The following is a 19,265-nucleotide window of genomic DNA, read 5'->3' as shown; positions in this document are numbered from 1 at the left end:
TTTACATGTGTGCAGTGGGAGATTTAAATGTTGGTGTGTCTTTGTCAGCATGTTTCTGTCACTTTCAGTTTTCTAGTTACAGTTTGTTTTACGCCTGTACCTAGTTAGAGTCATGACAAATTTGCATTGGACACAAGAGTTATCTGGACTCTATCTAATCTTGCTTGTATATTGTGGCTGTACAGCTCAAACGCTAAACTGGAACAAATAACTAATGTCCAACATAATAAACCAATGTCTACGGATACAATATATTCACAAGTAGAAAGAAGAAAAAAACACCAGCTCTTTTGTGATATTAAAAGTTATACAACATCCAGGAACAACAGTATGACTCTTTGTACAGGAAATGGTAGTTGAGACGGTGATATCATTATTTCATTTTACTTTTCAGAGCATTGGTTTATTCATTTGGTGGAAGAAATGCAGCTGGCAAAACCTTTCCAGCTCAAACAGAGCGGCCACATAATGTGACTGATGGAAAAGGTTTGAGGACACAGTGTGGTTGTTTAATTACAGAGCTGGAAGAATGGGGATTAAAAATACTGCACACTGAGATTGTAATATGCCCATCAAACTTTGATCTTTGGGTGCTCTGTCTGGTCAATTGATACAGCAGCAGTGGAATATTAGGTTCAACGTGGTTCATATGTAGCTATAGAAATAGCATCATTTCCAAGGGTAAAAATGGATTATGTCTAATATCAGAAAGAAAAATGGACAGATAATCTGCCAAATTACCACAGTGCCTGTAAATTGTGTGAGGTTGCTCCTAGATGACCACTGAGTGAGATTTAGTCAAACACATGTGTGTGTGTGCAGATTGAAACTCACTTTAGGCCATTTTCAGACATGCATTCTGGAAAATGTCTGGAGGAAATTGAGTTTGGACATTATGCAGAGTTCGGGGAGATCACAGACATATTTACAACAGCAGGGGAATGTGCACCCATTGCCTGGATGAAGTCTGGCTTGAGAATGAATCAAGTTACAGAAAATGTGTTAATGAGCCTCCATGTTTTCTGAGCTATTGTAGAAACATGGTGGTACATAGGTCTGTGGAAGAGGACCAGCTCCCTATATTGATATAAAGGGTCCTTCCTGAGGTAATGAAAACAAAGTTATTCATCATTTGAGATGATTATAAAACCAATCGAAACATAATTGTCGTATTGTGTCCCTCTAAATCATACACACTGAAAAAGTTCCTCTATGCTTCTTACTGCTGTAACTTAACACTCACAGATCAAATGAGCACATGTGCAAGCGGGGTGACGTTCTACCACACTGTCCACTCACTGTGTGTTCACTCTTCAACTGCACAGTCACTGGTTAAAATACAGTCCCAGGGCTTTTTATAAGACTCTGTGGTGAAGCAAAATGCTTTTTGCAGATTCTGGGCAAAACCACCAAATGAATACAAAAACTGGTCTGCAGAAAACAAAGTACCACACAACTGTGGCTCGGCTTTGTTTGTGTGCCAAAAGCAATACATTTCTGTTTGTCAAAAACACAAAGAAATCTAACAGTGAGGAGAAACGGGCCAAGCCACTCACCATTTTGACAGTTCCATACACAGGATGCATCAGTGCGATGGAGCTCAGGATTGAGTCGAGCTATGTAGTCCAAGTTTAATATCCTTCTTGGTTCAGGAGTGATTCTTTATGGTTTGGCTTCATTTCAAAACTGCTGATTAAGTACTAAATGTTTTTTCCTCCTGCTGCTGTCCAAACTCACGCAGACTAAAAAAGTTTTCTCTGGCCTTAAAATACAGTCCACATGCTCTGCCCCTACAACTCAATGGTGCCGTACTCCTCATGTTTCGTCAATGAGCTGGAAACTGGGTTCACAGGAGGAGCCAGTCTCACCACAGAACTGTTATGTGGAGGGAAAGGCAGAGCTGCATGGGTACTGCATGGGTGGCTGGGTGGGAACAAGTTGGAAGCAGGCTGTCCTGAACCATGGACCCAACATTCCCATCCCACACACAGTGGGTTGGATTAATGTGGGCCCTTGTACTTGAACAGAGAGGCCGCTAGATCATGCCCTCTGTGAAGTGATAGGGCTTGAATGTTTGGTGAGTCAGGTTAGGTTTCCATTACAACTGATCCTGGTCTCTCTCTTCTATCCCCACCTCTTTTCCCCCCACTCCCCCCTCCCATTTTTCTCCAAACTTTCACCCTACCTCTTTTTTTCGGCCCCATTTTTCTCCTTTCACCTCAACTGGCCAAGGCAGATGGCTGCACATCTCTGGGTCTGGTTCTGTTTTTCCCTCCACTGATGCCAAGTGCTTGTGCATTGTGTGGACTGTTGGGTTTCTCTCTAATATCATAAGGTTTTGGCCCTACTATGTAAATTGCTATGATTTGGCCCTAAACAAATAAAATTGACTTCGATTTGATAAATAATGATATTTTATGGTCATTAAAAACAAACACGCATCCTTAAACTGTTTTGCTACATTAACACAAGGGGATATTTTACATCCGCTGTGTATGTTTGAATCTATTGCTTCATAAATGACTGAATCATGCATCAATGTGTTTCTTTTGCACTGAGCCGGATATTTAAGGACACACTTTTCTTACCAACCACAACAGCCCCTCATGCCCATTATCTCAGTGTGTCTAAATGTAGAGCATTCCAAAGATAACATTGGCATGGCCAATTTATTTTAAGTTTGCAATTTGTTTTGCCAGATAGTCGATGCTAAAATATTTGTATAAGCTTTGTAAACACAGCGAAACAAATTGTTTTTTGCTTGGTGTGTTTGTTTTTTTTATTTGTTGCACTATAGGGTCACAGTCAATGAAATTAAGTCGTGCTGGTCCTTTCTCTCAGTAGAGTTGATGAAAGCTTTATTTTTTTACAAAAGGTACAGAATTGAAGACGCCTCTTGGATGAGAGATGAAACATGAAAAATTGATTTGTTGATCTGTCACAGATGATTTACACACACATATACATACATACATACATATATATATATATATATATATATATATATATATATATATATATATATATACATATACACACATACATATATATATATACACACATATACATATATATACACACACACACATACATATATGTATATATTTTCCATTAATGTCAAACAGCTTGGCTTCTATTTTAATCTCTGCTAGACTGAATGGACGTACAGACATTGTTGGAGTTAAACACTTACCAAAAAGAATTATTCTATCTATAAATCTATATAATCTAAAAAGATTATTTGGATAACCCAAGCTTTTAGATGGTTATCACAGTGATCTTGGCTGCTTAAGCTCAGTCTGTCACACTTCTGCAAGGAAGGAACATACTTTATATTTATATTTTACGCATATACACACATATCCATCAAACTAAGAAACAAATGTGAAATTTAAAGAGAAGATGCATCACCTTTTAGCATTCCCTCTGCCTACACACCGGTCTTCCGGTCTGTCAAAATAATACATTTCCCCTCACTGATGTCTGACACAACCACCGGTGAAAACACTGACACCTCCTGCAGTTAACTCCAGATTCCACAATCAACTGTTTCCTTTGCACGCGAAGACTCAAAAGAGAAGCCAGAATATTTCATCTCCAGATGCAAAGGTGGGATCAGTGTGCATCATAAACCTGGCTGTTGTAATTCTGTTTGAAACACTGGAACATGGATATGCCTTTGAAGACGCACAAAACTTTATTCTACTGCTGTGTGGCTAATGATAGAGAAACAGTGTGAGTGTGTTGACGTGCCTCAGGGTGATGGTGACAGGGGCTTAAAGAGCATCACAAGTTTGAGTATGACACACTGCGATGTCAAGAATAAACATGTAGGCGAATGGAGAGGAAGCAATGTTGCTTTTTCTGTATGTTTTTACTACCAAAAGTGGTTGGACCACGTTTGGGAAGAATATTGAAAGAGTTGAAAAACCAACACATGATGGTACAAACATGCTTTTTCATTAACCAGTGTCCAAAGTAGATTGGTTTTTCACTGTGAAAATATTGTCACAAGAAAAATATCCTTCGGCACAAGAGGTTCATGAAAGGAATTCCAGAGGGCCAGGTGGAGTTAGTTCCCTCATTCTTTTTATTTTTGAATATTTCATATGATTCCATGCTGAGTGTTGTCCTTGCGGCTTTGGCATCTAAGATGCTGACATCCTTAAAGGCTTTAGCCTTCTACTCAAAAGTGAAATAAGACAGGCTGCTACCTCAACTTTCTTATTCCACAGAAAATCTGGTTTGCAAACAGCATTAAAATATATAGATCATTTGATTGTACATGACAGCTAACGTCAACTACAACAATTAGAGGCTTCTACAGACTGCAGTTGTGTGGAGCTTTTATCCAAAGTGCTTTATAATTTGCCTCTTATTTGCAGCAACCCTACCATGAAGTGAACTTGCCCAAACATCGGGACTAGTTTAGTGTCCTGCTCAAGGACACGTTTATGATATAATCCCATATACAGAGAAAGTACAGATAATATTCCTGGTTGCACTACATACAAAAACTTACAGTGCTATGGGCGTAGCTTTGACAAGAGGGTTGACAGGATGGGATGGGATCAAGAATCAAGCTAAGCAATTTCAGCAAGAAAACATAATGTGGAAGATAGGTGACAACAAGTGTCTGTGACTGAAATTGTTCTGAGAGTTGTGAGAGATTAAAAAATGTGAAAAAGTGTTGGCGTAGGGACCGCGAAAGTATAAAAAGAGGATGGACTTGCTTGACATGTTGAATTTTTCCCCGAGCAGATCACCTGACAACTGAACCACAGCTTTGATAAATTATTATTCTGTCATTTATAAATGTACAGCAGGAACATCTTAATCTGGAAGAATATATTTAAATACATTTTGGTGTGATCCCTACAGCTGAAACACACAGCCCTGCTCCTCTTTAGCTGCTTACCTGCAAGCACAAGCATTGCACTACAGACTTGCATGGCCACTGCTGCTTTACTGATATTCTTCTTCCATGTCATTATTTTCTCTTCTCTCTTCTTTTATCCCCCTTATTAACCCTTCCCTGCAGCCAGTGACAGTATAGTTTGTGATTACCCTAAATCTATTTTTAATCTAATGTTAAGGTTCCTCTATAGAAAACCTATAGTTTGACCTTGTATTGTAAGCCGTTTCCAAACGTCCCTGGTCTTTATGAACCTTTGGCTGTTTGACTACACACTTCACTGCAAAAAATAATTGAAAGGAACAATAGAAATTGTGCATCATTGTCCAGGACTCAATGCAATGGAAATGTTTCACTCAATGAGATTACAAACAAAGCCAATGCAAAGACCTGAGCAGACACCAACTTTGATTCAGCTGAGCTGAGATGATGCAAATAACATGAATACTATTATGCAAATTTAGCATCTTCATATGATTCATTAGCTTGAATATTTAAATTCCTGCAGAGCAATGGGATTCTTCCTTCTTTATTCATGCTGTTGGTCAACACTGTCATTAGTTGGTTGTTAGCTCTAGCATAAGGCCCATAGGCGAGTTGCCGTTTCCTATAGTCCTGATTTCAATGACTAATCATTCATAAATTTCAACAGTACCGCTCTTCCACATTTATGTTCTTTTGTGGGTACACCAACTGATGTTTCAATAACTTATAACAGTAGTCCAAAGATGCTGTATAGTCCTTCTGAGGCTATTCTGAATATGGATTATTGAATTAATTGTATTTTATGAGAAAAAGTATCCATTGCATTCACTAATGTATCTTAACATGACACATTTTGATCTCTGATTTGATCTATATGCATGCTTTTTTATGAATTTATAGAAGTTGAGAAGTCCCTCGACATTGTTATTAATTTTGGGCCCCTTAATAACAGAGTTTGACACCCCTGCATTAGCTATTATTAGAAGGGCATACAAAAAAAATACTTCTCTACAAATAAAGTTCATTTTTGTTTTATCTCGCCCTCGAGTCTTTGTCTGCAACAGTTTAAGATGTAAAAACGTCAAGTCCTTCCCCAAGACACTCGCTGAAATGAGAAGGTTCCCTTAAGGCCAGAAAAGGTTTAATCTATTTAGGTCTGGTGCATTCTTTCTTTTGGCATAATGATATGGAGACTAAATGCTCAGCCCCCATGGGGTTTCTAGGCAACCAACCTAGTGTATGGATATGAGATCAGATGGAGTCAAGTTGTACTCCAAAATGCACAGAGACCTGTAGCCCAAGCATAGATCACCCACCCGGTAAATGTCACACTAATAAAAGTGGACAGATTACTACAAAACAGAGCAATTCCACTTCAAGGCAGGAGTAATCACACCAGCTTCTGCTAAATTCTCATTTTTCACCATTGGAGCCTGGGACACATTTTCCACAAAACAGAGATTCAATTTAGCTCCATAAATAACAATTCTGCTTTACCACAAGCCTGTTAAATGCACTGTTGCCTTGGTATATTGTGGTCAAGTCTGAAAGTACACGTAATTCTCATTTTAAAAAAAAAAATTTTTAAAACAGCACCATACCTCCTCAGAGCTCAAATAGCCCCCAGTGTCTCGCCAAGAGAAATATCCAAATGCATCTTAAGCTTCCCAGCTCTGCAACAGTTAGCCGAATAAATAACTGGGAAATTAGCCGAGGAAGAGTCCAAAGTTGACTAATGTCGTACAGGTTTCAGGAGCAGCTTTAACAGCTCATAGAGACTGGAAGTGGATCCTCCACAGTCTGAGTCAGTGAAGGGGATCGTGTGGGTACCTGACACCGGAGCGGTGGCAGCCAGCAAAACATCAGGAGCTGCTTAATAATGAATGAGTAAGGCCTGCAGAAAGGCACAAACACACACCACATGGCTAATAGGGAGTCGGACTGACATAATTGCATACAGGCTTACACCATGGTCAGGTAAAAGTAGGATATATGACTATAATCAGCTGGAGCACCTTGACACATGTACTTTGTCATCACCCTGTAACTCACAAGTGTTGAGTTCTAGTTTATATTAACAAACAGCTCTGTTTGTATTTTGTGTCACTAACCTTTATTGAAATGACAAAACAACAGTGGAAACTGCAAAGTTAGAACCTAGTGCAGTGTTGAAAATAAAAGGTTTGGTGGGTGTTGTCACGTATGACGTAAAACCAACCACACTGACCACACAAACAGAATATGGTGGGACACAATAAGCACAATTCGTGAGAGGAGAACCAGAGATGAGCAGCTGCCAGCTCCAACTAACAAAAGCAGAAACCATTTTACCCAAAGTAGCATCGGCTGAGTCACAGCGGACCCAAGAAAATAACAACGTACTAAACCCATGGTTTTACGGACTGGGTCTTTGTCAAAACCTAGATATAGCTGATGCAGAGCAGCAAACCAAAAGCCAACCTGAGTGCATCACCAAGCAGGAGAACAATATAATGGTAAAAGGATCTGTGCAATGTTTACGCTTTTAGATGCACAAAAGTCACAGACAAACTGGTGTTCATCCACTGAGTGTGCACAAGTCTCCTGATCTAAGACACCATTGGCTGATTTTGACAAACCTGGATATATTAAATGGAATAACTTGAAACCAGGTAAACACACAGATGATTCAAAAACTAAACAAAAAACATTTTTCCTTTGTTTTTTCCCTCTAAAATGACCTGATACATCACACTTTGTACAATATACTATATTCAGATGTCAGATGTCTGCCCATTTGCTGCTTAGTCAGCACTGTTTAGAACACTGTGTTCAGACTTTAAAAGTTAAAGGTGAATTCTCATGAAATTGCTATTGTCAGACTCCTGGTTGAGCATTGGGCCAAATCCTTTGAAGCCGAGTGCCGACAGCAGCAGGAGCCTTCAACCTCAGCATCATTGCCTGATCTTCTGTCAGTCATGTGGAGAATGACCTCATTGGCATTTATCTCTGGTGCTGCTCCTTTAGTTAGAAGGAGTGCCCTGGCAGAGGCATGTTACCAGTTACAGCCCAGATCTACATGCCTGCAAGACCTTAAGCACAATCCATAGAGATAATTTATAGCCAGGCTCTATCCATCTCCACCCGCGGACACCTGCGATGTAAATTCAAGACATCACATGCATCCATCGCCTCAACCATAAATAAGGCTTGAATGGATTCTTGATTTGGGTGCCATGTTTGGCCCTGTGACTGACCTGATATTAGGGGCCACCCTCAAAATGGAAAGCAGGGAGGGAAGGGGGGGTTTTAATAGCAGCAATTCCTTGCAAGTTAATGCTACAGCTGTTTGACATTAGGAGGTGGGAGTAAATGAGGTGGGCTGGGTCCATGTGTGTGGGTTTGGGAGTGAGTAGGAGAAAAAGAATCAGGGGTGGAGGATAGGTCCACACGGCCCAGATCTAAGCTGAAGAACACAGGCAGCACTTCAGGGCAGAGTGGAATTTTTCAAGGCGTTGTCCTTTGACTGTTATTCATCTGCTGAACTAAGGCACAGGGTAAATGGGATACACATGGAGCTCGTGTGATAAGTTAATGTCAAAAGCCATTTCAATACTATTTTTTTTCCCCCATTCCAGACACAAAAAGTAAACAATATTTTTTTAACTGGGTCTGGAAAACAGTCTGCAATGTCTTATTTGAGATGCAAAGAACATTATAGCCGATATAGTGGGATATAAATGCTAAATTCTAAATCATCATAATTAAGATTTCATCTTGCCTCTTATATTTTGTGAAATTCGATATCAAAATAATCAATTTAATGAGGAATGAATTGCCACCAGAACAATGAAAATCACCATTAGTTGCTGCCATAGGGATGACTATCGGAATTATCTGAACTTTAAGACCCTTTAATGAACGTGAGTTACATGCTGTTGCAAGAAGCTGTCAGACAGCAGTACTGAGGGTGCAGAGCTTACCCAAACAGAAAATGACACCACCAAAGAGAAGGAGTCATAACTCATCAAAAATCCCTGAGGTGCTCTCAACAGCGTCAAGACATACACTCGAGGAGGAGGAAGTGATGACCTTTCTACTGTGAATCACACTGCAAACGGATGCGCAGAACTCCTGAAGCCTCCATTTCCTCTCATGATCTCACCAATGAAAGGGCCATAGAGGAAACGCGGTAGCTAACGGTCACAGAAAAGACAGAAAAAAGTGACCGTGGCCCTCAACGCCATGACCTTCCTCCAATTAACAGATGGAGATGGGAAGAAAAGAAAAGAGCACTGAAAAAGAGGCCAATGACAGCGAAGCTCAAGCTGAAGCTCTAATTCAAATAGTCTGATATTGATTTATCCCCCAGCCTTGGGCCCCAGAGTGGTTGCCATATTGGGTCCACCTACGCAAAAATTTATACGTGCACTCTCCTAATTGAGTCCCCACTCCAAAGGGAGAACCTCCACTGAGCTATGAACGGCACTGCAGTGATTTGTGTCAACAGTCACCATTACCCACAGCAAAGCAGCGTCAAAGACGTACACGTGACACACGTGCAGCATCTCGATCTTGTGATGTAAAGAAGATTAAAGTGGAGCTTTCTTGTGAGATTCATGACTCCCGCTTCATAGTGCTCCTATCCGTTTGAACGCTACGTCACCTTTTATTATACCATCTGACTCACTTTAAAGATAAAACAAGTTTTTTTTTAAACAATTGTACACAACTTTATTTGATCACGGTCATCTGATAGCCACAAAAGCTGCCTCTGTGATTAATGTTGACAAGAGGCAGCTGGCCCCATGTTGAGGAAGATGTTGTTCTGGTCAAAGGTCAGCAACTCAAAGGTAACAACAGAACTACTGGTGATACTGTAGCTGTGCAACTGCAGAAATGCCTGTATAACTGCATCCCCTCTTTGAAGGCCTGAAATGCTGATAAAAGGTTTGTCCTCGAGAACTACAGAAACGTGAACATTCGTATCTTGAAAGGACATCAAAAGCTTTATATTACTGCTTAGAAATCATGGCTTGCCGAGGGTAGTTCAGGAATGCTGGTGTGCTTGGACCGTGCAACTTAAATCACAAGAAATTATGTTTGTTTTACCCACCAGAGGTGAAATATTTGAACTTGAAAGAAACCTTTAAGCTATAAACTGTGCACTTAATGGCGCAAGGTGTGTGGTTAACAGTGCAATGTATTACAATATATATTTCCTTATGATGGAAAACATTATAGAGAAGTAGAAAGTAAAATATTCATAATATAAACCTTAGTACAGTTGTTTTCCCAGAAGAAATTGCAATAATTCCATTCTGGACCTTAAATAGTCTGAACTCTAATCTGTATGAGAAATAGCTTCTGGGGAATACCAGACTTGAAGAGGGAGAACTAAAATAACCCAGTCTTGACTCCAAGGCCACACAGGCACAATAAAGAAAAGTGGAAAACAGAGAAAGAAAGAGATGACCTCATCTGGAAGAGAGAGGTTTCAAATGGAGAGTGACAGACACTTGTCCAGTGAGATCTTGTAAAGAGAAAATATACTGGATGAGTTTAACAGTCCTTGGTGAATGAAATAAAATCTGAAGTTGAGCATAAATTCAGTTTAGCATAACCTGGAAAATTTGAGTATACAATGCTTTGGCGTCGAAAAATAAACCCTGACAAGTGTGGAGCCAAGTGCAGCTTTGCGTTTCCAGGTTTAGCTGGGGTTACAAAGTTCAGTTACACCCACAGTCGCTGTGCATCAGTCCTTGTTGGCAAAGGTACTCTCTGAATGTCTCAGGACAAGAGATCAGTGGAGCCGAAACTACGAGACTCCACGCCCGCGGAGAGAAAACCTAATTAAACAGCGTGACAGCAGAGCGAGGGCCACACCTGCATGTGTGGTTCATGTTAGCCACGTCACGCCCTCCTCAGCTGTTCACCAGGCAGCCAGGAGGAGAATGCGTGGCAGAGCTGTGTATCCACACTTTACCCCCAAACAGTCATGTATTATAAGATAGGAGTGGTAGACAGATGTTTCAGAGGGAGCGGTCGACGTGGTTTGTCATCAAGTGACGTTGAATGAGCTGTTTGAAATGGTTTTGGAGGACAGACCTTCAGGTTTAAGGGTTTTTGGAAAATGGTAAATGGTAACAGTTGTGTTCAAAAAATAAAATAAAGTAATGAGACACCATATGACACATTTTGTCGTTTTGCCTCTGTTCACCACCACAATGAATTTTAAATGAAACAATCAAGATGTGATGGACTCTCAGCTTTAATTTGAGGGATTGAACAAAAAAATGCATTAAACCTTTGAGAAATTATCAACATTGTCCATTTTCAGGGGGCTCGGAAATAATTGGACAATTGACTAGAAAGCAGTTTCATGGCCAGATATTACCTCAGTATTTCCAGTCAGATGTTGAAGTGTTGAATTTGCGTTTTTTTGGTGTCTTTTCACTCAAATCTTGAATACTAGATCATAAGTCGGACTGCCATAATTCGGCTGAGAAAACAAAATCAAGTGGCCAAATCATCGCAGAATTCTTCAGATGGTGAAGAAAATCCCCTATACAACATCCAGCCAAGCCAAGAATACACTTTTTATCAAGAAAGTGCAACAAGTTTATTGCCTTCCATGCCTTCATTTCTACAATGACAATAACATAATATGGAATATGATGTTGTGTTTTCAGGGAATTGATCAAGAGGAAATAAGTACAGGGAGAAGAGAAGAGGCCCAAGAATAGAACCTTGAGGCACTCCGCAAGTGAGAGGTGCTGGAGAGGACTCAGCAGCTCCACCAACACGGACACAAAAACGTATCTCCGTGAAGTAGGACCTACTCTAAAGCACCAACCTGAATGCCCACCCAGTTCTCCAGGCGAGACAGGATAATCTGATGGTCCACTGTTGGTCCAACAGAACCAAAACAACACAGAGTTCAGAGTCTGTGGCTAAAAGAAAATCATTAAAAACCCTAAAACAGTGCCGCGTCCTCACTGTGATGGGTTTTAAACCCAGACTGGAACACTTCAAGAATGTTGTAATCATTTTGGAACAATTTTAACTGGAAGGAAACAATTGTCTCCAAAACCTTAAGAAGGAAAGGGAGCTTGGAGCCTGGCCTTAAATTTGAAAATACAAAAGAGTCTAAGCCAGGCATCATTGTGTCACCACTGCATGTTTAAGACTCACAAGTACAATCCCATTTGAGAAGTTGCCATCAATAATACTGAGCATGTATGGTGCCAAAGTGGGATTGGATCATTGGAAGACCCAGCAGGCTTCATGTCACCAATTATTTCTTCTAAGGTGAGCAGAGTGACAGGTTTAAACTGGTCAGTTAAGTTGGAACACTCTGAAGCTGATTGTGGGGCTTTAGAACAGTTGATGGTTTCAATAAAACATGAGGGTTGTGACCGTTATAGGAAATTATATCAGGAAAAATGCTTGGTTTTAGCAACTTTCACAGTTCACAGCTGTACCTCAACATCTGGACAGACACCTGTAACTTGTCCTCCATCCACTTATCATCAGCTCTCCTGCACCAACGTCATTTAACCATGGCTCTTGTTTTCAGCTATGCTAGAGGACAATGCGTCAACATCTGAATTAAAACACAGAGATTCAAACAGTTGGGCAAACCAAAGGGTACAAACTGCGGAGAAGTGAGCGGCAGTTTGTACCCTTTGGTTTGCCCAACCGTTGCGCAGGAGCGCGAGGTTTAACCATAAGAAATCTAAGGAATCTCAAGCAATCAGTCTGAAAACAATTAGCATCACAAACGTTTAGCTTACAAACAGAAAAAAATGTCTTGGACTTTACCTGTCATGTTATGTGACCTGACGTCATCAAAAAGTTAAATATACGTGTAACCAGGTGAGCTAACGTTCACAAAAAGCGCCGGACTTACCGACACAGATCCAGATATCCGTTCCGCACTGAAAATCCAACCCGCGGCGCATCCTTGAGAATACATGTTTTGCTAGCTAAGGATCTAGCATTCACCGGGGGCCATCCTGGCAATCACCGAGGCCCGGGCATTGGCCGTCTGTGGAGCCCGGGCATTAGTGAAGATTCACCCCGCGTTTGCTCCAGGAGGGAAACGAGAAGCACTCGAACCGACGACGGTAACCAGACAGGAGCCGATCTGATCCAAAGAGCGCCACGAAATGAAGCGACCCATTATCATCCGAAGAAAGCGACACGAGAGCGCGCCAAACCGGCTTTCAGTTTGGATCGCCTCCCGCTGTGTTTCCCCCCGGCGCCCCCGCACTCTGCGTACAGGTAGAGCCGGAACACGGTAAAGGTATGTGGGTACACCAACAGAGAGAGAGAGGCGTGGGCAGACAGTTTTCAGTCCACCCTGTTGAAACTGAACCACATTTTCAAAGGAGGGTCTGAGATTCGGCTGAGTTTGACTGTAATAGACCAGTAAAGCGTTTGTATTTGCATTGACTAGAGACAAGAAAACCTTACACACAATCAAAGTTGCAGACACATACACTGGCGCCATCTTCACACTATCACACTATCAAGTGGTGTTTAGTGATGATGTGACTGCTGAAGTAGTACAGGATAATAATCATCTCCGATTCAGCCAAATGCTGCAAAACTGATAGGACGCCGCATTTCGCATTACGGACGGATAATGACCCAAGACATACTGCAAATGCAACACAAGAGCTTTAGAGGGTAATGGAATGTCTTCAGTGACCAAGTCAGTCCATCAGTCAGTCATCTCAACTCGATGCTTTTCAGTTACTGAAGAGTCAGACACCTTCAAACAAGCAGCAACTGAAGGCGGTAGTAGGCAGTAAAGGCCAGGCAAAGCATCCACAGAGAGTCCACACTTTAATCACATCTCGATTATTTCATTTCAATTTCATTGTGGTGGTGCACAGAGGCAAAATGACCAAATGTGTGTCTTTGTCCAAACAAAATACATTATATGGCCCTAATCGGTACATACCAAACACACCCTTTCAATTTGGCGGACTATTAAACCTGCAATGCTGCCCATGCATTTCTTTCTGCCATTTGTACACCTTGTTCCAGTGTTGCCACCCATACTTCAGACCCAGCACCACCCCAGAATCCATCTGTGACTCCAACAAGGTATTTAATATAATCTGTGGGGAGACTTTAAAACAAACTCATATGTGTTTTTTTCTCCTACAACACACATTTGACCCAATACTTTTACAGGAGGACCATGATTATCTGAACCAAATGTCATGACAGTCCATGAAGCAAGTAAACCTCATGATGGGATTAGAATAAAATGCAGAGTTAATAAGTCTGTACAAAAATCACATGGCTCCCAGTGTGTTCTGAAATTCTTCAGTTTTTCCATTTGCAATCCTGCATTTAATCTAATCTGTCCAATGCATGCACACGAGCACATATGGAAAAACATAATGAGCCAGCACTGTTGTAATCTCTAATTCTAGCTCTCGTTCAAACACACGACATTTCTCCACCACCACATCACACACGCACACAGAAGTCTGTAGTAAAGACGTAGCTGTGCGCTCATCATTACCATCAGCCTCACTGTAATTTTTGCTGTTTTCCAGTCTCCGCTATAACGTCACTCCCACACGAACCAGATCAGCCTATACTCCAAACAATTAGAGCCACTATGGTGCTCAGCGCGAGTGTGACTCAGAACAAATACACATTACATATTTTCCAGTTGAGAACACAAGCAGCATCTTGAAAGGATCATTCATATTCATCTTGATAAAACCAAGTTCAAGTTCCCGCAACCGTGAACTGAAGCAGTGATTAAAATGGGTGCATTCAGCCGATGTTCTCGGGTGTAAAGGTCAGTCGTGTGTGTTAGCATATGTCACTGAACTATCCAAACTCATGGTGATTTTTGTCGTAACCCGGCTGTCACTGGGTTAAAAGATGATCTGAAGGGCCTTACACAAGTGGCAGCCGGTCATGACGTCATAAGAATATCAACTTCTGTTTGGAAACCTAGAACTTTGCAATTTATCAACACCAAATTCAGTGACTTCACCTGCAACCACGCTCTTATCCGATGATATTAATTACCCTGGTGTCCATTTCATATGTGCCATGGTTTATTGTCTATTTTCCTCTAAATGGAAACACTTTACAAAATAAACATCATGTTCCATTGAGAACAACAGAAATGAGCATTTGAGACCATTAACTCCTAAAATGGAGCCACCAGGAGTCGCCCCCTGGTGGCTATTCAATATATTCTTACTTCCTGGTTTGCATCAACCAGCAAACCAGAAGACAACATCCATTTTTTGTACATAGTCTATTCCATTACTCAACCTAAAGCTCCAAACTTTGTAAGTGAGTGATGCACACACCACTCATATATCACCTAACTCAGCATTTCCCAAGCTTCACCTCATTGTTTTGGTTTTACTATTTCGACTCTCACTCTTTGCACACGGATCCTCTCCTCATTCCTCTGTGTTTAGCAGCTAAAAACATACATGTTGACCTCATTGGCAGATGGTGGAATAGGTGAACAGAGACACACACCACTGGTGTTTGGACACGGATGCTCATGTAATGCGACTGTCAGTGCTGATGAGCAAAGTAATGACATTCAGTCTGGACCCTTGGTCCCTAGGCACTGCTCAGTGGCTGCCCACTGCTCCCAGTTATAGGAAGGATTCCAAGTAGGATGGGTAAAATGGGATTAATAATAATAACGTGGCCTTATCCTTATTGAAATGAATGCCAAATGATCATCACACAGCCTTTTTTTTTTTTTTTTTTTTTTATGAATATGTATCAGAATCTGTCACCATGACTGTATCAGGGTTATTGTTATTTTACTTATTCATTTATTTTATTGTGCTTCTTCTAAACTTGTTAGGCCAGGATTATTAAGAACCCAAAAGCCAAATCCAAAATCTGTTCTTTCCAAATGGCCTCGTATGACCTTTAAAACCTGTGTGTCAAGATGATCAGCACGGCTGCCCTTTTAAATCAGAAGCTTTTATGTTAGAATCCCACTGACATCTTCAGGAAATCTCCAAGGTTTATGTGATAAATAGCACAGTTGGACACTGATCAAAAACACTTTCATGAGGAAAAAAAAGGGCTCTGACATCAGTTTATTCCCTGTCCATTTAAATGCAGCCGTTTGAAAGCACTGCGAGCACTTAGCACAATATAATAACTGAATCACCAATTGGTAAATGCTCTGTTGTAATGTCTGTCAGCCCCTGAACCAAAGAACAGCTGCATTGCCGTTGAAGGTTTTACCGTTGTAATATTTGAATCAGGTGCTACATGCTTTACAAACACTACAAAGTCATGCTATCTGAAGTTTGCTATCTGAACTCTTCCCAGCATCATTTTCCCCTGGTCCAGAAGTTGTGATAAGACCCCAACTGGTTTCCAAACTTACCCATTCCCTCGGTCAGCTAATGATTAAGTGTTCCCAGGAGGGTTCATCGTTTCAGCTCATGGTTCTTGTCCTCTTCCCTTTGCATACTGTCTGTCTTTGTCCTCGCGTTGACTCACTCTAAGTTTGTGTCTCAATTGCTCTGTTCCTTTCTTGGAGCCCAGCTGGGCCAACCAGCACTGAAGCCTGCTGGAGTAGGACTGCTCTAAACGTCTAAACGTGACCAGCCTTAAAGACTTTCTTTTTTTTTCTCAGGGAGAAAAGCTCACATCCCACTGTCAGTCAAGCACTGGAGCATAGTTTCAGCTGGGCCGCCACCCAAACAGACATGAAACTATTCTATTTCAGTCTGCCATATGAGCAGATGAGTGCTGCTCAGAAAGGAGGGGGGCTCTCTGTGGTGGAGCATGTAATTGCAGAGTGACCAGTTATGGCGAGATGTAATTGCAGACCTCATCGGTTGGAGAGAAACTGCCAGCAAGACAAGGTAACTGCATGGCAAAATAAGAAAAGAAAGACAGACAGACCACATAAATAAATGAGGGGCTGGGTTCCAGATGTGGCAGCGACGAGAGGGAGGAGAGGAGAAGGAAGAGAGGGAGGGACCAATGAAGGAACTGCTGTGGCAGCTGAATGAAATCCCACTTCTGACACTGTGAAAAGGTGTTTACCTTCCCAGGAACAGTCACACAAGACGGAAAGGGGGGACTGGGGAAGGTGAAAGGATGTCGGGACGGCCGAGTGTTGTTTCTGGCCCGTCACCATAAGAGCTCCTTGGTGTCTGGTTTCACGTCGGCCTTGGAAATGACTACCTTATGGAAAAATTGGGAGCTTTAAAAATGAGGAAGGGAAAAAAAAAAAAAATCTAAACGGCAGTCGGCTGTTTCTCATTATGCACAAGACTCAGCTGGTCTGTTGCTGCAGTTGCTATTGCTTTGTATATGCGAGTGAATAATTGCTGTATGATTGTGTGAAGGGGCCGCTCCACTCTCACTCCCCCATGTGCACATAAGAGCCTGTTGCACTGTATGGAGTCAATAAACATTAGCTTTGGCTTAAATCTAAATGACAACAACTAATTTCCTCACAAATTTGAAGCATATTACCTTTTCTGAAAGCATGAGAAGAGTGGTCAAAGAGGCACTGCATTGCTAAATGTGAAGGTAATGCTTAACTGCATGCGACTGGTATCCGTCTGATTACTGAGGAAATGGCTAATGACTATTTAGCAAAATGCACTTGTCAACACGTCATTCGTCAGCCGTTCAGAAAGAAAGACTGTTCATATTGGTAGACAATGGTGTCCTGTTGTTTTTGTGTTCAATCTATTGCCGAGTTGTGAGTCCATAATGAAATTATGGTAAATAGTGTATGTTTGAGTCTGCTCCAAAATTGATGTCATGAGTCTTCCACTGGCTTCCTTTTCTAAACATATATAGTTATGTTTTCAGTTGAATGTTTAGATGAAGTTTTCTTATATTTGGCATTTCACCCAGAATTTCAGGTTTCAATTTGGCTGACTGAAGAAGGGAAGTGAAGTGGCTCAGTTGTTAGCCTTCTCATTTGGTCAGAGCTAAGCGAGCTTCCCCTCCCAGAGAAGCTGGCCTCCAGTTTGACATTCATGCCAAGTTAATAAACTCTTTGGGGAAAAGCAAACAGGCACACGCAGGGCCAACATGAACTGCAGTGTAAGAGAATAAGAACATCTTATTCAAAACACCTAAAACTAAGGAAAAGTTTCAGTTGTCAACCGCTAAAGATGTTTTCAGAGGCCACTAATGCTGAATGAGAGGCTGAATTTAGCTGCAGTAAAGACAAGCCTCCGAGTTTTAGATCGTAATTTTGGCTTTCCTTTTCCCAAAATTGTAAACTTTTCCTCTCAAACATCAAAAAGGAGCCTCTTCCAAAGCCTCAGGTCTTGAAATGCGTTTGTGGTGTACATTTCTGGGAAGTGGACGAGTTGCACATCTTCTCTCTCTCTGGAGATGGGGGGGCTTGCTCCTCGGTTTCCTTCAAAACAAAACATCTAATTTGGAGCGTGAAGGGCCCCGTTCAATGCAGCTGTGCGTCATTAGGACGGCATTCTCTCATTGGCACGGTGGAATTGTTTGATTACTGCTGAGAAAATGGCTCTTAAAACCAAAACCAACCCACGAATCAGCCCTCAAACTCTCGCCCCCCTCAATTACCAGATATTTCTTTTTCCTCTTAAGTCATGCAGGCAAAGTTTCCATGTGGATTCGAGCATGGCTGCAACCTCAGTGCTGATTTTCTCCAGGAGCACAGACACAGACAGACAGTGAGACAAAGACAGAGAGCATGACCGGAAAGATCATAAATGAGCTGAGCGTGTTAAGCGCTGAGGAGTGATAGAGCACAAATCCCCTTTTTCTGTTTATACTCAAAGAGCATAAGTTCACATATTAGTCACATGAATCTGGTAATTAACACGTTGTCCAGTTGAACAGTTGTTTTCATAACCAATCATCTGTTGCTTTAAGTGCATATAGTGTGGACATGCCACGTCTGGTGTTGTGAAGTAGATAAAATGTATCAGAAAAATACACGCTCTTTTCTTGGAACCCACAGTGATTGTGTGCTTGGGTGTGATGCACACGGTGACAAATATCCTCATCTTTGCTCCAGCGCGCACTCTGCGTTCATCCGTGCAATCAAATAGAATCAAGTGCATGTTATATATTTGTCATCCAAAAGTGAGGGACCTTTATGTGTATGTTCCCTTCAACCCACGAATAATTTGAAAGTACTGGCTGTGCATACGCAGTGTCTTATTGCACAATACAGAAGTGTGTAAATACATATTTATGTTGTCTGCTATTCTTTGTAGATTAAACATTGTGTACCTGGATAAAGCAGATGAGGATTCTGTGCCCGGCGTGACTTAAAAGAAATGATGCGTAGGACGTGTTGTCGTCTCTTGTGTGGATGATTTCCTAAAGATTCCCTGTGTTTGTTCAT

At 41.4% G+C, this 19,265-nt stretch overlaps 1 protein-coding gene across 1 annotated transcript in view; it reads right to left on the bottom strand.

Moving 5' to 3' along the window:
- insc (INSC spindle orientation adaptor protein) overlaps positions 1-16,361 on the bottom strand; it is a 45,148-nt gene extending 28,787 nt beyond the window's left edge. Inside the window, exon 1 of the mRNA XM_083893112.1 lies at positions 16,290-16,361. The gene's annotated coding sequence lies outside the window, so the exon portion shown is untranslated. The remainder of the gene's footprint in view (positions 1-16,289) is intronic.
- Between the last annotated feature and the right edge of the window lie 2,904 nt (positions 16,362-19,265).

The sequence above is a fragment of the Microchirus variegatus genome, assembly GCF_963457635.1.
Source record: "Microchirus variegatus genome assembly, chromosome: 8".
Taxonomy (NCBI): domain Eukaryota; kingdom Metazoa; phylum Chordata; class Actinopteri; order Pleuronectiformes; family Soleidae; genus Microchirus; species Microchirus variegatus.
Note: the sequence above shows the minus strand (reverse complement) of the source record. Positions and strands in the feature narration are given on the sequence as shown.